The sequence below is a fragment of the Anabrus simplex genome, chromosome 2 (assembly GCF_040414725.1).
Source record: "Anabrus simplex isolate iqAnaSimp1 chromosome 2, ASM4041472v1, whole genome shotgun sequence".
In the NCBI taxonomy this organism is placed as follows: domain Eukaryota; kingdom Metazoa; phylum Arthropoda; class Insecta; order Orthoptera; family Tettigoniidae; genus Anabrus; species Anabrus simplex.
In genome coordinates, this window is record NC_090266.1 from 166,750,342 (window position 1) to 166,768,369 (window position 18,028).

Consider the following 18,028-nt stretch of genomic DNA (forward strand, 5'->3'; position numbering starts at 1 on the left):
CTCTTACCAAGAATGCACTCTCCCCTTGGTCTTGAAGATGTATCTTCACTTGCAAGAAACCATTCTTCAGATCCGGTGTAGAGAACCACATCAAACCTGCTATTGTACATAGGCAAGACAATAAGTATCTGCAATTTTGCTCCTATTGCTTTTGGTTAGCTCTATGGCATTGTGTGCTCGCCAGCCAGTAGATAGCACCATAGTCTACATCTGTGGTAGGTTTCAGCATTTTCAGATCAGTATAGATTGTGCTGTTCTGACGTAAAGGTGACTGTGTCACACTCTGTTTGCACCAAGGAAGAACAGCATTCCAAAATCTGTTTGTGTATGTGTGTGTGTTCCAAGGGTGTACCAGGAGCAGAATTCATAGAAGACTCAGCACAATACGAGGAGAATGTTTGCCGCAACGTAGTGTCTACCAGCGGATCAAACAGTTCAAACAGTTCAAAAGGTGCCATATGAGCGTGAAAGATGAGAAAAGATCTAAGCATCCACCTGCAGACGTAACTGATGCCAATATTGAACAAGTGCGTGATATGATCGTGAGTAACTGACAAGTGACTGTTGATAATGTGGCAAACCATATACTCATTATCCATTGTTCTGCATATGAAATCATGCATAAAAGCCTTTTTTTATTTTATTGCTAGGGGCTTTACGTCGCACCGACACAGATAGGTCTTATGGTGACGATGTGATAGGAAAGGCCTAGAAGTTGGAAGGAAGCGGCCGTGGCCTTAATTAAGGTACAGCCCGAGCATTTGCCTGGTGTGAAAATGGGAAACCACGGAACACCATCTTCAAGGCTGCCGATAGTGGGATTCGAACCTACTATCTCCCGGATGCAAGCTCACAGCTGCGCGCCTCTACGCGCCAACTCGCCCGGTCAAAAAAGGCTTATCATTCACAAAGTCTGTTTGAGATATTTTCCAAAACAACTCAATGAAGACCAGAAGCACATTCGCGTGAGAATCTGTTAGCACCTACTGGACCGTCATGCTAACGAAGGTGAAAGATTTCTGAAACGGATCATCACTGGAGATGAAAGACAGGTTCAATACGTTGAACCAGAGAGCATCAGAGCATAGAATGGAAGCATCGCGGATCCCCAGTCGAAAAAGAAATTCAAGCGTCAACCTTCTGCAGGAAAAGGGATGCTCACAGTGTTTTGGGACTCTCAAGGGCCAATCGTGGAATATTACCAGGAAGAGGGGGAAACAGTAAAGAGGGAACATTTCAGTGATATGCTGGTAGACAAGCTGAAACCTGTAATTCACAACAAATGCAGTGGTTGATGGTTGGAAGGAGTTCTTTCGTTGCATGACAATGCACGTCCACATACCGCAGCCCACACCACTCAAACTCTTCAGATGCTGCATTTTGAGGTGTTGGAGCATCCTGCCTACAGTGTCGATCTCACCCCATTAAATTACCCTCTGTTTGGTCCACTTGAAAAATACTCTAAGAGGCCTTTGATTCAGCTCCCATCAACAGATGAAGGAAGCGGTGAATACGTGGCTTGCTGACAACCAAAAATCTTTTTTTCAAAGGGTGTTAGAAAGATAGTGAAACACTTTACCATGTGCATTGAAAAGCAGGGTGACTATATTGAAAAATAGTATCAATAAAAAGTGTGTACACTTTCTTAATAAATTATGAAAATGGATTGCAGATACTTATTAACTTGCCCTCATACCTAGACTGTCATCAATCCTAGGTAGACTGGTAGGTGTTTTTGTGACATCATTCACTCTCCTTCAATCAATAAAGAAATGAGTAGAGCCATGCTTTCATTTTACCATCACTACTGGAGCTCCATGTATTTTGTAAGAGTTCTTTACTTGCTGCACCTTCATTTATTGAGCATCTGCTCCTCTTTGTCCTTCTTCATGAGTGTAACTCCTCAGAACAGAGCCATTATCAGCACACTGTCTCTCACTTCAATGCAATGTTGGACAAGTTACGTCCTGCCAAAGTCATTTCTCTCCAGGTAGAATACGGCCTGATACTCCAGTAGGGCTGGTAGTTTCCCTAGTTATATTTGTTGTAAGTTGTTGGATGCTTCATCAAACTTTTACAGGGCTTCTGGTTTGTTCTAACCTACTACTAATTGTATGTCTGGTTGCACTGGGTTTGATGGCTTTCCAGTGGGCATTGCATATAACACACTCCCAACCCCCGAATGCTGTGCATTGGTGGATGGCGATGTCATAATTGTTCAAGTTGGACTGATGAGAAGCGATGATCACTCCATCAACATGTTCTGCACTATCCTGATGACAAATCAATCTACCATCATATCATGATCTCCCAATTCAAGCCAGGGTTTCTGGCACTTTACAATCATGGGCCATAAAGCACCATAAGGCTGGTTATTGACTGGGGTGTTTTTTGGCTATCTTAATGTCAGCTGGAGGCTCCTGTCTTAGACCATCTTTGCAGTTCTGGCTTTTGTAGCTTATTACAATTCCAGCAAGAGGACGATCCTCATGGTATCTGCAGGCTCAAGATTTTTGTAACACTGCCTCATTTTCTGGGTTCTGCTTGGCTTTATAGAACCTTTCTATGGCTTCAAGGAACTTGATCAGGGATTCACTTTTCTGTGGATGCTCAGTTTCGTCCACTTCCAGGCGACACATACTAGCCTGTATTCTTGATGCATACTTTGAAACCTTAAAATCCTACACACACCTGAAAGTGTCCTTGAAGATCATGTTGTGGGCATACCAAAGGGAAAGTTGTGTATTTGGGTCACTTATTCCATCTATGAAAGTCTGCCTCTACTGCTGCTTGATGAAATCTCCTGGAGCTGACATGTAGGCCAGAGGTATGAGACAGGAGACATCTGTCCCAAATTATTAGAATGTCTCTATAATCCTCTGAGTCCTATAGCGAAGCTGTGTCTGGTAGACCTACTGGAAGTTGTGATCTATGCATCAGGTGTCCATATAGGCTGGCAGTATGGTGTAGTTTTGCTGAGCACCTACTGTTATTGCCTAGTTGTGAATAATATACTCTTATTTATCAATCTAATTAAATTCATCATGACCCAATTAGCACACACAGATTCATATACACCAAACATGTTCATTCACGAATGACCACACTCCACCATCTGCTGTCAATATACAAAGACTCTGTGCTTCTCATAGTAGGAAGTCAAGCTCTGTGGTATTATCTGGAAGGCTGTAATCCAGCTGGAGGCTCGCATGTTCATTCGCCTCACTCAACAGCTGCATACAGAATTGTGCAAACACTTGTTCTTCTGGCTATCTGAACACTTGACTGTTCCTCAAAACAATTTCAGAGAAAGTCTGACACTCACACATACATACATACATACATACATTATCATTATAGACTGTTATTCCTTTCAGCATTCAGTCTGCAAGCCTCTGTGAATTTACTAAACATCGCCACAATCCTCGATTTGCAACTAGTGTTGTGGCCTCATTTAGTTCTATACCTCTTATCTTTAAATCCTTAGAAACCGAGTCCAACCATCATCATCTTGGTCTACCTCTACTACTCTTACCCTCCATAGCAGAGTCCATTATTCTTCTAGGTAACCTCTTCTCCTCCATTCACCTCACATGACCCCAAACCAGACACTCACACAGCTCCACAAAATAAACTATTAACACTGACAGCTAAACAGTGGTCACTCAATAACAGCAATTCAACAATGTTTGGCAGCACTACAATATTCCTCATAACAGCAAAAATTAACTCTAGTACAAATCTACATATGCAAGCTGCTTCACACTCTTACTCCATGACAGTCTACTGTACACAGGTGGTCCACTCACGACAAGCAACACTCCGCCATCCCAATCCATATAATCACACAACACTCCAACACAACAACAACTCCTTGTTAGCAGTGACCTTGTGTTTGTATCCTAGTTTGATGAAGTACTAGAGGCTAGAAAGGCTCATTTCTCATTCCAGAAGGCCCACAGAGAAACCAGACAAAAGCATAATATAAGAAGAGGCTGACAATACTTTCCAGGCAAGCTGGGATGTTCCACCAGTCTGATGCATCAATCTGTTCCAAAAAACACCAAAGGTGGCTATAAATGTTCAGATTGTCATTTGAGTTGATCATACCAATTAGTTGCATTCTTTACGTATTCCCTGGTTAATTCTGTACCTGAGAACCAGACTATCTTAAGTCCATTTTTTGCCTTTTTGAGATAATCCGGCGTGTAGATGATGAAAGAGCGCTTTATTGAGCCAGACTATGTTAAGTCTTGTAACGCAATAATTTTACGAATTAGCAGTGTCAATATAATCTTTAGTCCTGAGAATCCTGTGAGCCAACTTATCCTAAGTCCACTTACGATACTTTGATTCTAAGCAAATCATAACTTGCGATAGCCTAAGTCCGTTTAAGATAGTTTGGCATTGAGATTTTGTGTTACCATTGTAGTTCAAGTCACATTATTGACAAGGATTTTGTTGACTTAGGCGGGAATATTACCATTGTTTTGCATGTTCTGCTCGGTTTCATTCATAAGGAGCAATGAGCCGTGGACGGATGTTGGTTGATCATGCATTGCAGCTAAACCAGTGTCCAGGAGGTAAGAATAATGTTGATTAGTACAATATATTTCTATTTCTATGCTCTACAGATATTGAAAAATAATTTTTTGACGTTTTAGGAAAGAGTCTTCCTCTTTATGAGCCTCACAGTAATTAGCTTGTTAATCAATTTCTTTTACAGGGTTTAATGACAATGACAATGAGCTTAAGGGAACAGAAACTGCCTTTCCTTCTATGAATCTACAAGTAGATAAAAAAGTGGAAGTAAGTATTAAGTTCACCGCACTTTATAATCATGAAAGGTTATACTGTATTTGTTTTCAAGAGCCAATGCAATGTGTTCAAGAACTGTTATTCATGCGTGTGCTTTTATCTGTTGGATAGTAGTTTAAAAATATTTTTGGTCCGCAGGCCCCTACTGTTACGAGGCCCGATTTTGTGAAGAAGAAGAAGAAGAAGAAGAAGAGGACGAAGAAGATAGTGGAGAAAAGGTGTACACTCAATTAGAATGTGTTAAAGTGAATTCGCATTGCACTGACGTAGGTTACACTGATCAAGTCTCCACGCCTATTTACCCGCCGCTTGTTGCTGAAGAGACTGAAATAGAATGCAGTGCCAATTTTCAAGGGCTTGTGGGTAGTTCTAGTAAGAGATCACAGCCCCCACAAGAGCATTCGTTGGAGAGTGACTCTAATGATACCCCATCCAGTGCCCTTTCTTCTGTTTGTGACGTCAAGCAAACAGAGAGCAGAACATTTTTGCTCCCCTCTTGTCCAACTGGTGCTAGATTGGTTCCGTACTCAGATTCTGAAGATGAAGTTGAAGATTTTGAAAATAATAAGAATGGTTGTAGGAAAAGGAAAAGAAATACTCTTTTGTGGAAGAAGAATGTGAGGAAAGTAAAGCTATTAGGTGGAGAAGAATGTGTCTCTTCAGCTGGTAAGTTAGTTGGTAAGCGTGTTCTTCGTTCTGAATGTAGAAACTGCAGAATGAAATGTTCAACAAAGGTAACTGAGGTTGAAAGACAGCAAATATTTAATGAATTTTGGAGCGCAGAGAAGAGTTGGGACCTTAAGAGACAGTACATTATTTCCCTTGTGGAGGAAAAGCCAGTTATAAGGCACAGGCCACGATGTCATGAGACACAATGGCAAAGAACAGCAACATATATCTATCATTTAAACGTGTCAAACAATAAAATCCCCGTTTGTCAAGGAATGTTTTTAAATACACTGGGGATAAGTATTCAAATGGTGAAAACTGCCTTGAAAAAGGCCAGTGGATGTGGTATGATTGAAGTTGATGGAAGAGGTAAACACACGCCATCAAATAAAATCTCAGAAGAGCTTTGTCGTGACATTAGAGCACATATCGACAGATATCCAGTTTATGAGAGTCATTACAGCAGGGAACGAACGAAGAGGAAGTACACAGGAAGTGAACTGAATCTATCAAAAATGTATTCTTTATACTGCCAAGAATGTACCAAGGAAGGAAAAATAGCAGCAAAAGAATGGTTGTTTCGAAAAATATTCAATAAAGAGTACAACATCGCTTTTAAGTTGCCAGATAACGATACGTGTGACAAGTGCGATGAATATAATATCCACATAAACCAACAATCGTCCACACAACGTGAGATATCTGAAATTATGAAAAGGAAGAAAGAGCACTTGGAAGAAGCCACCCGCCGCTACAAGATGAAAGCAAATGACAAGGAAACTTGCGGCGAAAATGAGAAAGTCGTAATGGTGGACCTACAAAAATGTTTACCGACACCATATCTAACAAATTCAGAGTGCTACTACCTCAGGAAGTTATGGACACTAAACTATACTCTATATGATTCCACACTAAGACAGTCCTATTGCATGATGTATGATGAAACCTGTGGAGGCCGTGGAGGAAATGAGATGGCTTCATGTTTCTTGAAATGGGCAAATAATCATCTAACTGATGAAACTCACATCCTCACTGTCTGGTCAGATAACTGCTCAGGTCAGAACAGAAATCATCAAATGATTATCATGTACTTCTGGCTTATTTCAAAATGGAAAAATTTACAAGTTATTAACCACAAGTACTTGTTGCGTGGGCACACCCACATGGAAGTGGATACTGTACACAGCATTATTGAAAGGAAGAAGAAAAGGATCGAGACACAAAACATCTTTACTTGTAATGATTGGATAAACTTAGTAGAAGAAAGTGGGGAAAAAATCAAAGTTGAAAGAATGTGTTTGGCAGATTTCAAAGATTTCTTGGGTTTTTCAAGCAAAGACAGCAACATGATTGTTCTGAGGAAGAAAAACACCCTGGGAGAAAACGCACATATTTCTGAAATGGTTTGGATCCAGGTGAGAAAAGACAAACCATACACCTATCAGTACAAAACCTCGTTCCAGGATGAAATGTTCAAAGAAGTCGATTTGAGGAGGAATACCAGAAGTGCCAGGACATCTTTTCCACAAACTCTTCCTGTGATTAGAACTGTTAAGAAGTCAATTAGTAAAGAAAAGTATAAGGATTTGTGCACCATCTTAAAGTGGGTTCCAGAAGAATATCACTTGTACTTCAGGAATCTCAAGACTGAAGAATCCATCAAAGGAGACTACCCTGACTCGGAATAAAAATTGCCTGGTTAGCAGTTTTGGCTCATGATCTATAAACTTTAACATAAGCGCAGTAGCGCTCAATGCTGTACTGAATTTTATTGATGTTTTCTTCCTTGTGATTTTTATATGTTTATAATAAAGTCAATTTGAAAGGAGTTAGTGCTATAATTTTATAGTTTAACACGTCTTTTTCCTATCCTAAGTCCTCTCCACATCCTAACAAACAGATATCTTAAGTCCACAAAAGTATTTAAAAAATGAGAGAACAAAAACCCGTCATCACAGTATGAAGTACAAGTGCTTATGATTATATAAATGTAAGATAAATGTTATTTCAGTCTTTTGTTACGACCTTGTAGGGAAATTTGCGAGTAAAATTTCGTTTTCTGGTTCTACTGTTAAACTTAACATTTGGACTTAAGATAGTCTAGTTCTCAGGTACAGAATTGTCAAAATGTTCAGATGTGCCACGTTCAATTTGCTTCTCAGGCTTAATTGTATATGACTGATGATGGCATTTATTTTGTACAAAATATGGTAAGATCTTTACCATGCTGTCTGTCATGTGGGAAAGATGCATCTCTTTCTTATGGGATATAGGGCAACACCATACCATTTTCATTACATATGATAGCGTCTGCTTATTGGTTGTACTGTGCCTTCATTTAGTTGCTCCCTATTCCTAATATAATTTGTATAGTGGCTTGTACATCCTCTGGTTTCCTTGCCAGATCCATGCAGCACTGGTCGGTTGGGGCAGGATGTTCCTCATGTCAGAGCAACCATAATTCCACTGGGGGGTTCAGTTCTCCTCCAGACAGTGACCTTGGTATTTCACATACTGTGGACTGTTATAGTGAAGATGCTCTCTGATGACTATTCACAGGAGATTCCCACAATAATGATTGCATCCAGGTAGGTCAAGTATATCTCCTAGTGTAGTCCTTTTGTCACAATTTCTATCACACTCTCAAAATTTGCCAGAGCATTGTACAACTAAAATGATATAGCCCTGACCATGCACAATTGATAATGGAGCCTTACCTCAGCAGGTAATTACACTACAATGAGTGTTGCATAAGTATCAATAAGTAAGCTGTATCACTGCTCGGATTGTAACTTAGTGCATTAGTAAATCGTTCAATTGACCATGTTGTTGATATGTGTATATATATGCACAGTCTTCCTCAGTACCCACTCCTTCCACACATGTCCCACCTCATTTTGCTGTTCCTGTCCAACCATGAGCACGGGCCTCTAGCAGGTAGGTACTAACATTACCATCCTATGACCGCACTATGATCTATCAATTTTGGGCCTGATGCTAGATGTGGGGCCCACATAATAACTTCTGGAATTTCATGTCTCCTATTTTGATGGTTCTACCTTCACGGATGGGCTTCTCTTTATAATCCAGGAATTGGATTTCATCATCCGGGCTGCACTTGGTCTGTGGTGCATACGCCTGTATCAGCGTTAGATTATCTCTCTTCCTTGATGGATGATTTCCTTCAGTATTCTCCCCTTTACAAACTGGTACAGTAATCGAGGTTTCTTCCAGTTGTTGCCAACTTCCTTAGCCTTTAGTAATCCTGTGCCAAATCTGCAATGCACCAGCTTTCTGATGAATTTGTGAGGCATTTCCTCCACAATGGCATCAACAATTTCCTAAGAGAAACCACTTCCACCTGAAGCCATTGGTTCTGCCTTAGTTTGTCAGGTATTGTATTAGCCGCTGAGCCGTTTGCCACACAGATACATTTAGTACTGCCTACTGACATATATGGTAACATGATGCTCCTGACATAACATAATGGTTCTGGTGAATTTGTTCATTAATATATTGACATAACACCTTGAACCTTACTGTTAGGGGAGTCAAAGCTGTGCTCATGATCATCCCTACTGAGTGCCATCAATTTATAATAATGTAATAGACTTTGAGGGATGTTTCACCATTCAACACAATGTAAAATATTTGAAATTTATTAAGTGAAGACCGGTTTTGACTCCCTTGGAGTCATCATCAGTTCTTGTAGATAATTAAATCAATGGGAATCTGATAACAATCATCATGGGGATTGCCTGCATACATCTCCATAGGTTGACAAAAATCTGACAAAATTATGCTCACAATGACAATTGCCTAAAAACTTATCAATAGATTGTCCTAAAACATACTGACAAATTATATACATAATGACATGAAACACTTGGCACTTTAAGAAAGATCTTGGATCTGGGTTAAAAGTATACTGTCATGTGTTTGTAGAACACTGAACAGACGTTTCAGTCTTGTTACAATCAACCTGGAAACATGTGAACCAGTTGAAATAAAATGTAATGACAAATTATATACTGTACACATTGACCAGAAACGCTTGGCATTTTAACACTCCAGTGGTCACGCGAAGAAAAGTCAGCTGGGGCTGTACCTTAATTAAGTCCACAGCCACTTCCTTCCCACTCCTAGCCCTTTCCTGTCCCATCATCGCTGTAAGACCTATCTGTGTCAGTGCAACGTAAAGCAACTAGCAGAAAAAAAAGAAAAAGAAAAGTCACCTCAGTGGTCGGGCGGATCTACATTCTTTCTGATATAAGGCAATTCTATGACATTTATTCAATGAATATGATTATGCATTGTGAAAAGAACTTTAGTTTCTGTGCAATATAATATATAGTTATACATGCATTTATAAAAAACACCTGAAAAATTATCGGACATTTTAATTTGTCTCACTTACTCCCTCCATAATGTTTTGAGGTACTTCACTGGCTGGTTCATTCAGCCATCAATTTATATTCTCATAGTCATCCATTTTGTACTTATATACCAATAATTAATACAAACTCATAGAATGGAGTAGCTATATGCATATGAACTGAGATTAGACACCGTTATAAGAAAACAAACAAAGTCAAAATAGTCACGCTAGTGGTCGCATGGATCACAGTTGTGATCCACAAGAATAAATTGCTTTATTACGCAACAACCATCAGACAAGGTTAGCAGACTACTGTGTTATCAGAGAAGGGATGGGCTGAGGAAGGTACACAGATGCTCAAGATCAACAGTCATAACCAAAAACAGGAATGAAAAAGCAAACAGTTGGATCACTATTGTGATCCGCGCGACCACTGGACTGTTAAGAAAGTTCTTGGTTCTGGTTTAAAAATACTGCCATGTGTATGTGGAACACAGAGCAGACTTGTTGGTCTTGTTTCATTCTACTAGAAAATATGTGAACTAGTTGAAATATACACATTGACATGAAATGCACACATTGACATGAAATACTTGTCACTTTAAGAAGTTTTGGTTCTGGTTTAAAAACACAGCTGTCTGTTCGTGGAACATGGAACAGACCTGATGGTTTTGTTTCAGTCTACTCGAAAATATATGAACTAATTGAAATATATACATTGACATTAAATGCACACAATGACTTGAAACACTTGGCACTTTAAGAAGGTTCTTGGTTCTGGTTTAAAAAAACACTGCTGTATGTTTGTGTAACACGGAACAGAGATATTGGTCTTGTTTCAGTCTACTCAAAAATATATGAACTAGTTTAAATATATACATTGAGATGAAACACACACAATGACATGAAACACTTGGCACTTTAAGAAAGTTCTTGGATCTAGGTTAAAAATACTGCCATGTGTTTGTAGAACATGGAACAGACTTGTCAGTCTTGCCACAATCAGCTTGAAAACATGTGGACCAGTTGAGACCAAAACCTAATGACAAATTCCACACACAATCACATGAAATGCATGGCACCTTAAGAAAGTTCTTGAATCTGGGTTTAAAATACTGCCATGTGTTTGTAGAATATGGAACAGACTTGTTGGTCTTGTTCAATCTAAGTTACTTGAAAATATATGAACTAGTTGAAAATATACTCACTGACATGAAACAGTTGGTACTTTAAGAAAGTTCTTGGATCTGGGTTAAAATTATTACTGTGTGTTTCTAGAACACGGAACAGACTTGTCGGGCTTGTTTCAATCAACTTGAAAATATTTTAAATATTTGAAATAAAACACGTTTGACAATGAAACATATGACAAATATAGAAATTGCTTTGTTCTAGTTTACGTAATATTGCAGTGCTTTTGTATAGCATGGAACAAACTTGGTGTTCTTGTGGAGAGCTGATGTTATGAATAATTAGAAGATAAAATTGGCTTAGGGTTTGGGGGAACATCTTTTATTTTCTAACATCTGCTTTTGAAGTTGAAACTGTCATCTACTATTGTTGTTGTAAAATTGGTGATGGTATGGCCTCGGTTTATGGCACCGTGTCATTGAAGGTGGACGTCTGATGACACGGTGCCATAAACCAAGGCCATACCATCACCAATTCTACAACAATAATAGACGACAGTTTCAACTTCAAAAGCAGATGTTGCAAAACGAAGGATGTTCCCTCAACCAGTCAGCCAATTTAAATCTACCAATTATTTGTAACTGCAGCTCTCCACAAGAACACCAAGTTTGTTCCATGCTATACAAAAGCACTGCAATATTACATAAACTAGGACAAAGTAATTTCTATATTGGTCATATGTTTCATTGTCAAATGTGTTTTATTTCAAACTTTTAAAATATTTTCAAGTTGATTGAAACAAGACTGACAAGCCTGTTCAATGTTCTACAAACACACGGCAATAATTTTAACCCAAATCCAAGAACTATCTTACAGTACCAAGTGTTTCATGCCAGTGAGTATAGTTTCAACTAGTTCATATATTTTCAAGTAGATTGAAACAAGACCGACAAGTATGTTCCATGTTCTACTAACATACAGTAGTATTTTTTACCCAGATTCAAGAACTTTCTGAAAATGCCAAGCATTTCATGTAATGTGTGTAGAATTTGTCATTAGGTTTTGCCTCAACCAGTTCACTTGTTTTCAAGCTGATTGTGACAGGACTGACAAGTCTGTCCCGTGTTCTACAAACACATGACAGTATTTTTAACCCAGATCCAAGAACTTCCTTGAAGTACCAAGTGTTTCATGTCATTGTATACGTTTCATGTCAATGTATATATTTCAACTAGTTCACATATTTTCTATTAGATTGAAACAAGACCAGCAGGTCTGTTCCATGTTCCACAAACACAGGGCAGTGTTTTTTGAACCAGAATCAAGAACTTTCTTGGTGCCAAGTGTTTCATGTCATTGTGTGCGTTTCGTGTCAATGTATATATTTCAACTAGTTCATATATTTTCGAGTAGATCGAAACAAGACCAGCTGCTCTGTTCCGTGTTCCACAAACACACGGCAGTGTTTTTAAACCAGAACTAAAACTTTCCTGAAGTGACAAGTACACTATGTGATCAAAAGTATCAGGACACCTGGCTGAACATGATTTACAAGTTCGTGGCACCCTCCATCGATAATGCTGGAATTCAATATGGTGTTGGCCCACCCTTAGCCATGATGACAGCTTCCACTCTCACAGGCATACGTTCAATCAGGTGCTGGAAGGTTGCTTGAGGAATGGCAGCCCATTCTTCATGGAGTGCTGCACTGAGGAGAGGTAGCGATGTTGGTCAGTGAGGCCTGGCACAAAGTCGGCATTCCAAGACATCCCAAAGGTGTTCTTTAGGATTCAGGTTGGGACTCTGTGCAAGCCAGTCCATAATGGGGATGTTATTGTCGTGTAACCACTCTGCCACGTGCCGTGCATAATAAACAGGTGCTCGATCATGCTGAAAGATGGAATCAATCAATACTGATCTGCATTTAGGGCAGTCGCCCAGGTGGCAGATTCCCTATCTGTTGCTTTCCTAGCCTTTTCCGAAATGATTTCAAAGAAATTGGAAATTTATTGAACATCTCCCTTGGTAAGTTATTCCAATCCCTAACTCCCCTTCCTATAAATGAATATTTGCCCCAGTTTGTCCTCTTGAATTCCAACTTTATCTTCATATTGTGATCCTTCCTACTTTTATAAACGCCATTCAAACTTATTCGTCTACTAATGTAATTCCATGCCATCTCTCCGCTGACAGCTCGGAACATACCACTTAATCGAGCAACTCTTCTTCGTTCTCTCAATTCTTCCCAACCCAAACATTGCAACATTTTTGTAACGCTACTCTTTTGTTGGAAATCACTCAGAACAAATCGAGCTGCTTTTCTTTGGATTTTTTCCAGTTCTTGAATCAGGTAATCCTGGTGAGGGTCCCATACACTGGAACCATACTCCAGTTGGGGTCCCCGAAGTGCTCTTCAACAGAGGGATGCAAGAAGGTGCTTAAAACATCAATGTAGGCCTGTGCTGTTATAGTGCCATGCAAAATAACAAGGGGTGCAAGCCTCCTCTATGAAAAGCAGGACCACACCATAACAGCACTTCCTCCGAATTTTACTATTGGCACTACACATGCTGGCAGATGACATTCACCAGGCATTTGCCATACCCACACCTTGCCATCGGATCGCCACATTGTGTACCGTGATTCATCACTCCACACAATGTTCTTCCACTGTTCAATTGTCCGATGTTTACTCTCCTTACACCAAGCGAGGTGGTGTTTGGTATTGACCTGCGTGATGTGTGGCTTTTGGGCAGCCGCTCAACCATGAAATCCAAGTTTTCTTACCTCCTGCCGAACTGTCATAGTACTTGGAGTGGATCCTGATGCAGTTTGGAAGTCCTGTGTGATGGTCTGGAAGCCTGCCTATTACACTTAACGACCCTCTTCAATTGTCAGTGGTCTCTGTCAGTCAACAGACGAGGTCGGCATGTATGCTTTTGTGCTGTAAGTGTTCCTTCACATTTTCACTTCACTATCACATCAGAAACAGTGAACCTAGGGATCTTTAGGAGTGTGGAAATCTCGCGTACAAACTTCTGACACAAGTGTCACCCAATCACCTGACCATGTTCAAAGTCCTCGAGTTATGCAGAGCACCTTATTCTGCTCTCTCACAATGTTTAATGACTACTGAGGTCTCTGCTATGGAGTACCTGGCAGTAGGTGGCAGCACAATGCACCTAAGATGAAAAACGTATCATTTTGGGGGTGTCCAGATACTTTTGATTTTCCATTTTCACACCAGGCAAATGCTGGGGCTTTACCTTAATTAAGGCCATGGCCACTTCCTTCCCAGTTCTAGCCCTTTCACGTCCCATCATCACCATAAGACCTATCTGTGTCGGTGTGATGTAAAGCTAATAGCAATAAAGAAAGAAAGATACTTTTGAACACATAGTGTATTTTGTGTCAATGTGTGCGTTTCATGTCAATGTGTATATTTCAACTAGTTCACATATTTTCTGGTAGACTGAAACAAGATCAACAAGTCTGTTCTGTGTTCCACATACACACAGCAGTATTTTTAAACCAGAACCAAGAAATTTCTTAAAATGCCAAGCATTTCTGGTCAATGTGTATAGTATATAATTTGTCATTACATTTTACTTCAACAGGTTCACATGTCTTCAAGTTGATTGTAACAAGACTGACAAGTCTGTTCGGTGTTCTACAAACACATGGCAGTATACTTTTAACCCAGATCCAAGATCTTTCTTAAAGTGCCAAGTGTTTTATGTCAGTGTGTATATAATTTTTCATTACGTTTTAGGACAACCTATTGATGAGTATTTAGGCAATTGCCATTGTGAGTATAATTTTGTCAGATTTCTAGTCAACCTATGGAGATGTATGTAGGCAGTACCTATGATGATTGATATCAGATTCCCATAGATTTAATTATCTACAAGAACTGATGATAACTCCAACGGAGTCAAAACTGGTCTTCACTTAATAAATTTCAAATATTTTACATTGTGTTGAATGGTACAACATCCCTCAAACTCTATTATATTAGTTATACATCAACACAGAAATGAAAATCATAACTGATGATGCCATCTATCTGCCAATGTCCTGGACAAACAAATCACTTTAAAAAAACCTCAATATTCATGTCTCCTGGTGCCAATGAACACAGTCCTTGATAATGTTGCGAGGCTTTTTCCAGCACTGTATTTTGGAGGGAAATGAAACCCTAAAATCGTAGCCAATGTGTATGGCATTCTTATATATGTACGTTATGATACTACTAAGAATATTTGAGGACCCTTTTTGCAGAACTCGCTTTATGTAAAAACAATTTTTTCAGACAAATGAAAACTTCTTTTCTCCTTTACAAGCAGCAATGTTTATGAAGGTTTAAAAAATGTTAACGACATTCCCTCCATATACATTAAATTGATGGTAGTTTACTGACAACGAGGTATAGGAAAATGGCTTTCTTTGCAAAACTTGCAACTTAATGTAAGTTTACACACAAATTGAAACACTTTTTCCATAGAAACAACAATGGTTATGTATGTTTTTTGACAGCCCTTCCATGTACATCCAATATTGATGACAGTCTTTTACAACAAGGTAGAGAAATGCGCTTTATTTTCAAAACCTCTGTTTGTTCTTGCCACTGAAACTTTAAAGTTATTTGAATTTACACATTAAATAGATGCTTAAATAGCAATTTTCTGTTGTTTTTCACTGAAGTATTGGTGTCACCTCCTCATAAATTCTTCATGAGCTGTCATGGTATTCATACCCTGCACCATGAACAGAGAATATGTCCTTGTAGAAACTTGAGGCTTTTAGAGGAATGGTAAGGAAACACATTAGTTTTATAACATCCTTCTTCTTTTCTGCATTTATGTGGTTTGTCCTGGGAATAATGTCAGCCCATTTCAATGCTGTGAATGAGAAAACTTTCTTCTTCAAAACATCAACACATACTTCTGATCCAGTAAAGTACATTGTTTTAATGGCGCATTGCACCTTACAGTAGCTTTGGCTGTACGAGGTCACCTGAGCGTTCATCATTTTGAAAGGTAAGGAAGTTTTGATGAGTTCCTTAGAAATTAATTTGAAGTCATAGGAAAACCAGTCTTTTCCCCACACTAATACCTTTCCAAACTTTTCTATTATATTTGTATGTTCACAAGGCAATTTGATGTTGTCTTTCTTCCAGTATTCTTTCTCAATCCTGCCAAAGACATGATCCAGTGGCATAAAACTATGTCCGCGAATGTGGAAGTAGTGAGTAAGTTCTACAAATACTTCTTGCTCCATGAATTGTGCCAGCATGCACAGCATTATAGAATTTTTGTTCTGGCTGGTGCACGAGTCTGAATAGGCCTACAGCTCAAGTTTCAATCCCTTCTCACTACGTTTTCTAGTGCTTTCTTCCAACTGTAGCAGAATGTGTTGCAGTGCAGATGCAGTTTCATTTACACCTCTCCTAGCTTTGGTTTCACACCATGTATAGCGAAAGATTTTATCATTGGTTTGTTTTGCTTCATATACCATCACCGTCAGGTTATAGAACTGTACCTGCTGTGTAAAAACACTTTGCCAACAGAAAGCATCGGCAAAGTCTGATTTTGCTGCATGCCAAAAGCAACTTTTATGCAGTTTTCAGAGTAAGTGTACATAATAGTGTGGAACTACTTTGCACTGGCTTTATGTACTCTCAGCTCTCTTCTACACACTTCTTGAAGTTCTTCAGATTCTGCATTCTTTATTCTTATTTCGGGTTCTTTCCACTTTGAACAGGTGTCGCTGGGCAGATTATCAAAACAGGGATTAAAATTCTTGTGCAACACTGTCATGAATTTTGACACAGAACAAATGTTCTTGCCTTTGTCTTTTACAAGAGTTCTCCCACATGATATTTACATTCAGTGTTGGTGGTAAATATAATCTAGTCAGTTTTCTTCTACTCTAATGGCTTCCTCTATACTTATACTTCATGTGCTGTTTCACTTGCTGTGTAATGTTAATGTCCTCTTGTGTTGCTCTTGAACCACCCCTTTGTACCTTCATTGTGGTCCCTTATTGTTGATAATGTCCAGCAATCCTAGCTAACCGATCCTGCTACACACCTAGAAGTGAATAAAATGCAGAGATAAGTGCGTTGGTGGATCAAAAGGTTAGTTGAACTAACGCTCTGCAGCAACGCGCTGTGTGTCGCAAATGTGGGCACAGCGGAGAAAGGGACAAACAATGCCCACACGTCTGTTAGGCAGGTCACTGTGGTGTCTTGTCTAGTATTGTGTGAATAGCAGCCAAATGCAATGGCGTGTCAACTGGATGTTCACTCCAAATATGAGGTGCGTGTGACAATCCGATTCCAATGGACCAAAAGGAAGAATTGCACGGACATTCATCGTGAAATTAGTGCTGTGTATGGGGAGCAGGCCATTTCCCGGCAAGGTATCGTAAAGGGGTGTCAGCAATTCAAAGCCAGACGCATGGATATCACGGACAACCATCGTGCAGGCAGGCCCGCAATGTCCAGGACCCGTGCAAAGGTCAGCAGTGTGAATGCGATCATTAGACAGAACCGGCGCATTAAACTGAGAGAAATCGCGATGCAGCTGAACATGTCGTATGGCAGCGTGTTCTCCATTGGTCACAAGGACCTTCGATATCATAAGCTGTATCAAAGATGGGTCCCACGTCTTCTCACCGATGAGCACAAGGGACAACGTTTCCAATCCTCCTTGGCATTTTTGCAATGCTATGCCACAGACGGCAACGGGTTTCTGCGGTGAATCATCACAGGCAACGAAATGTGGGTCCACCACTTCACCCCCGAAACGAAGAGAACATCAATGGAATGGGTGCACCCCTCATCACCACAACAAAAGAAGGCCAAGGTTCAACTTTCAGCCAGTAAGGTTATGGCGACAGTGTTCTTTGACATGGAGGGTTTGCTGCACGTTGAATTCATGCCGAAAGGAACAACGATCAACATGGCGCTGTATTGTCAAATGTTGCACCGGTTGTGTAAAGCGATTAAAGAGAAGCACCGGGGGGAAA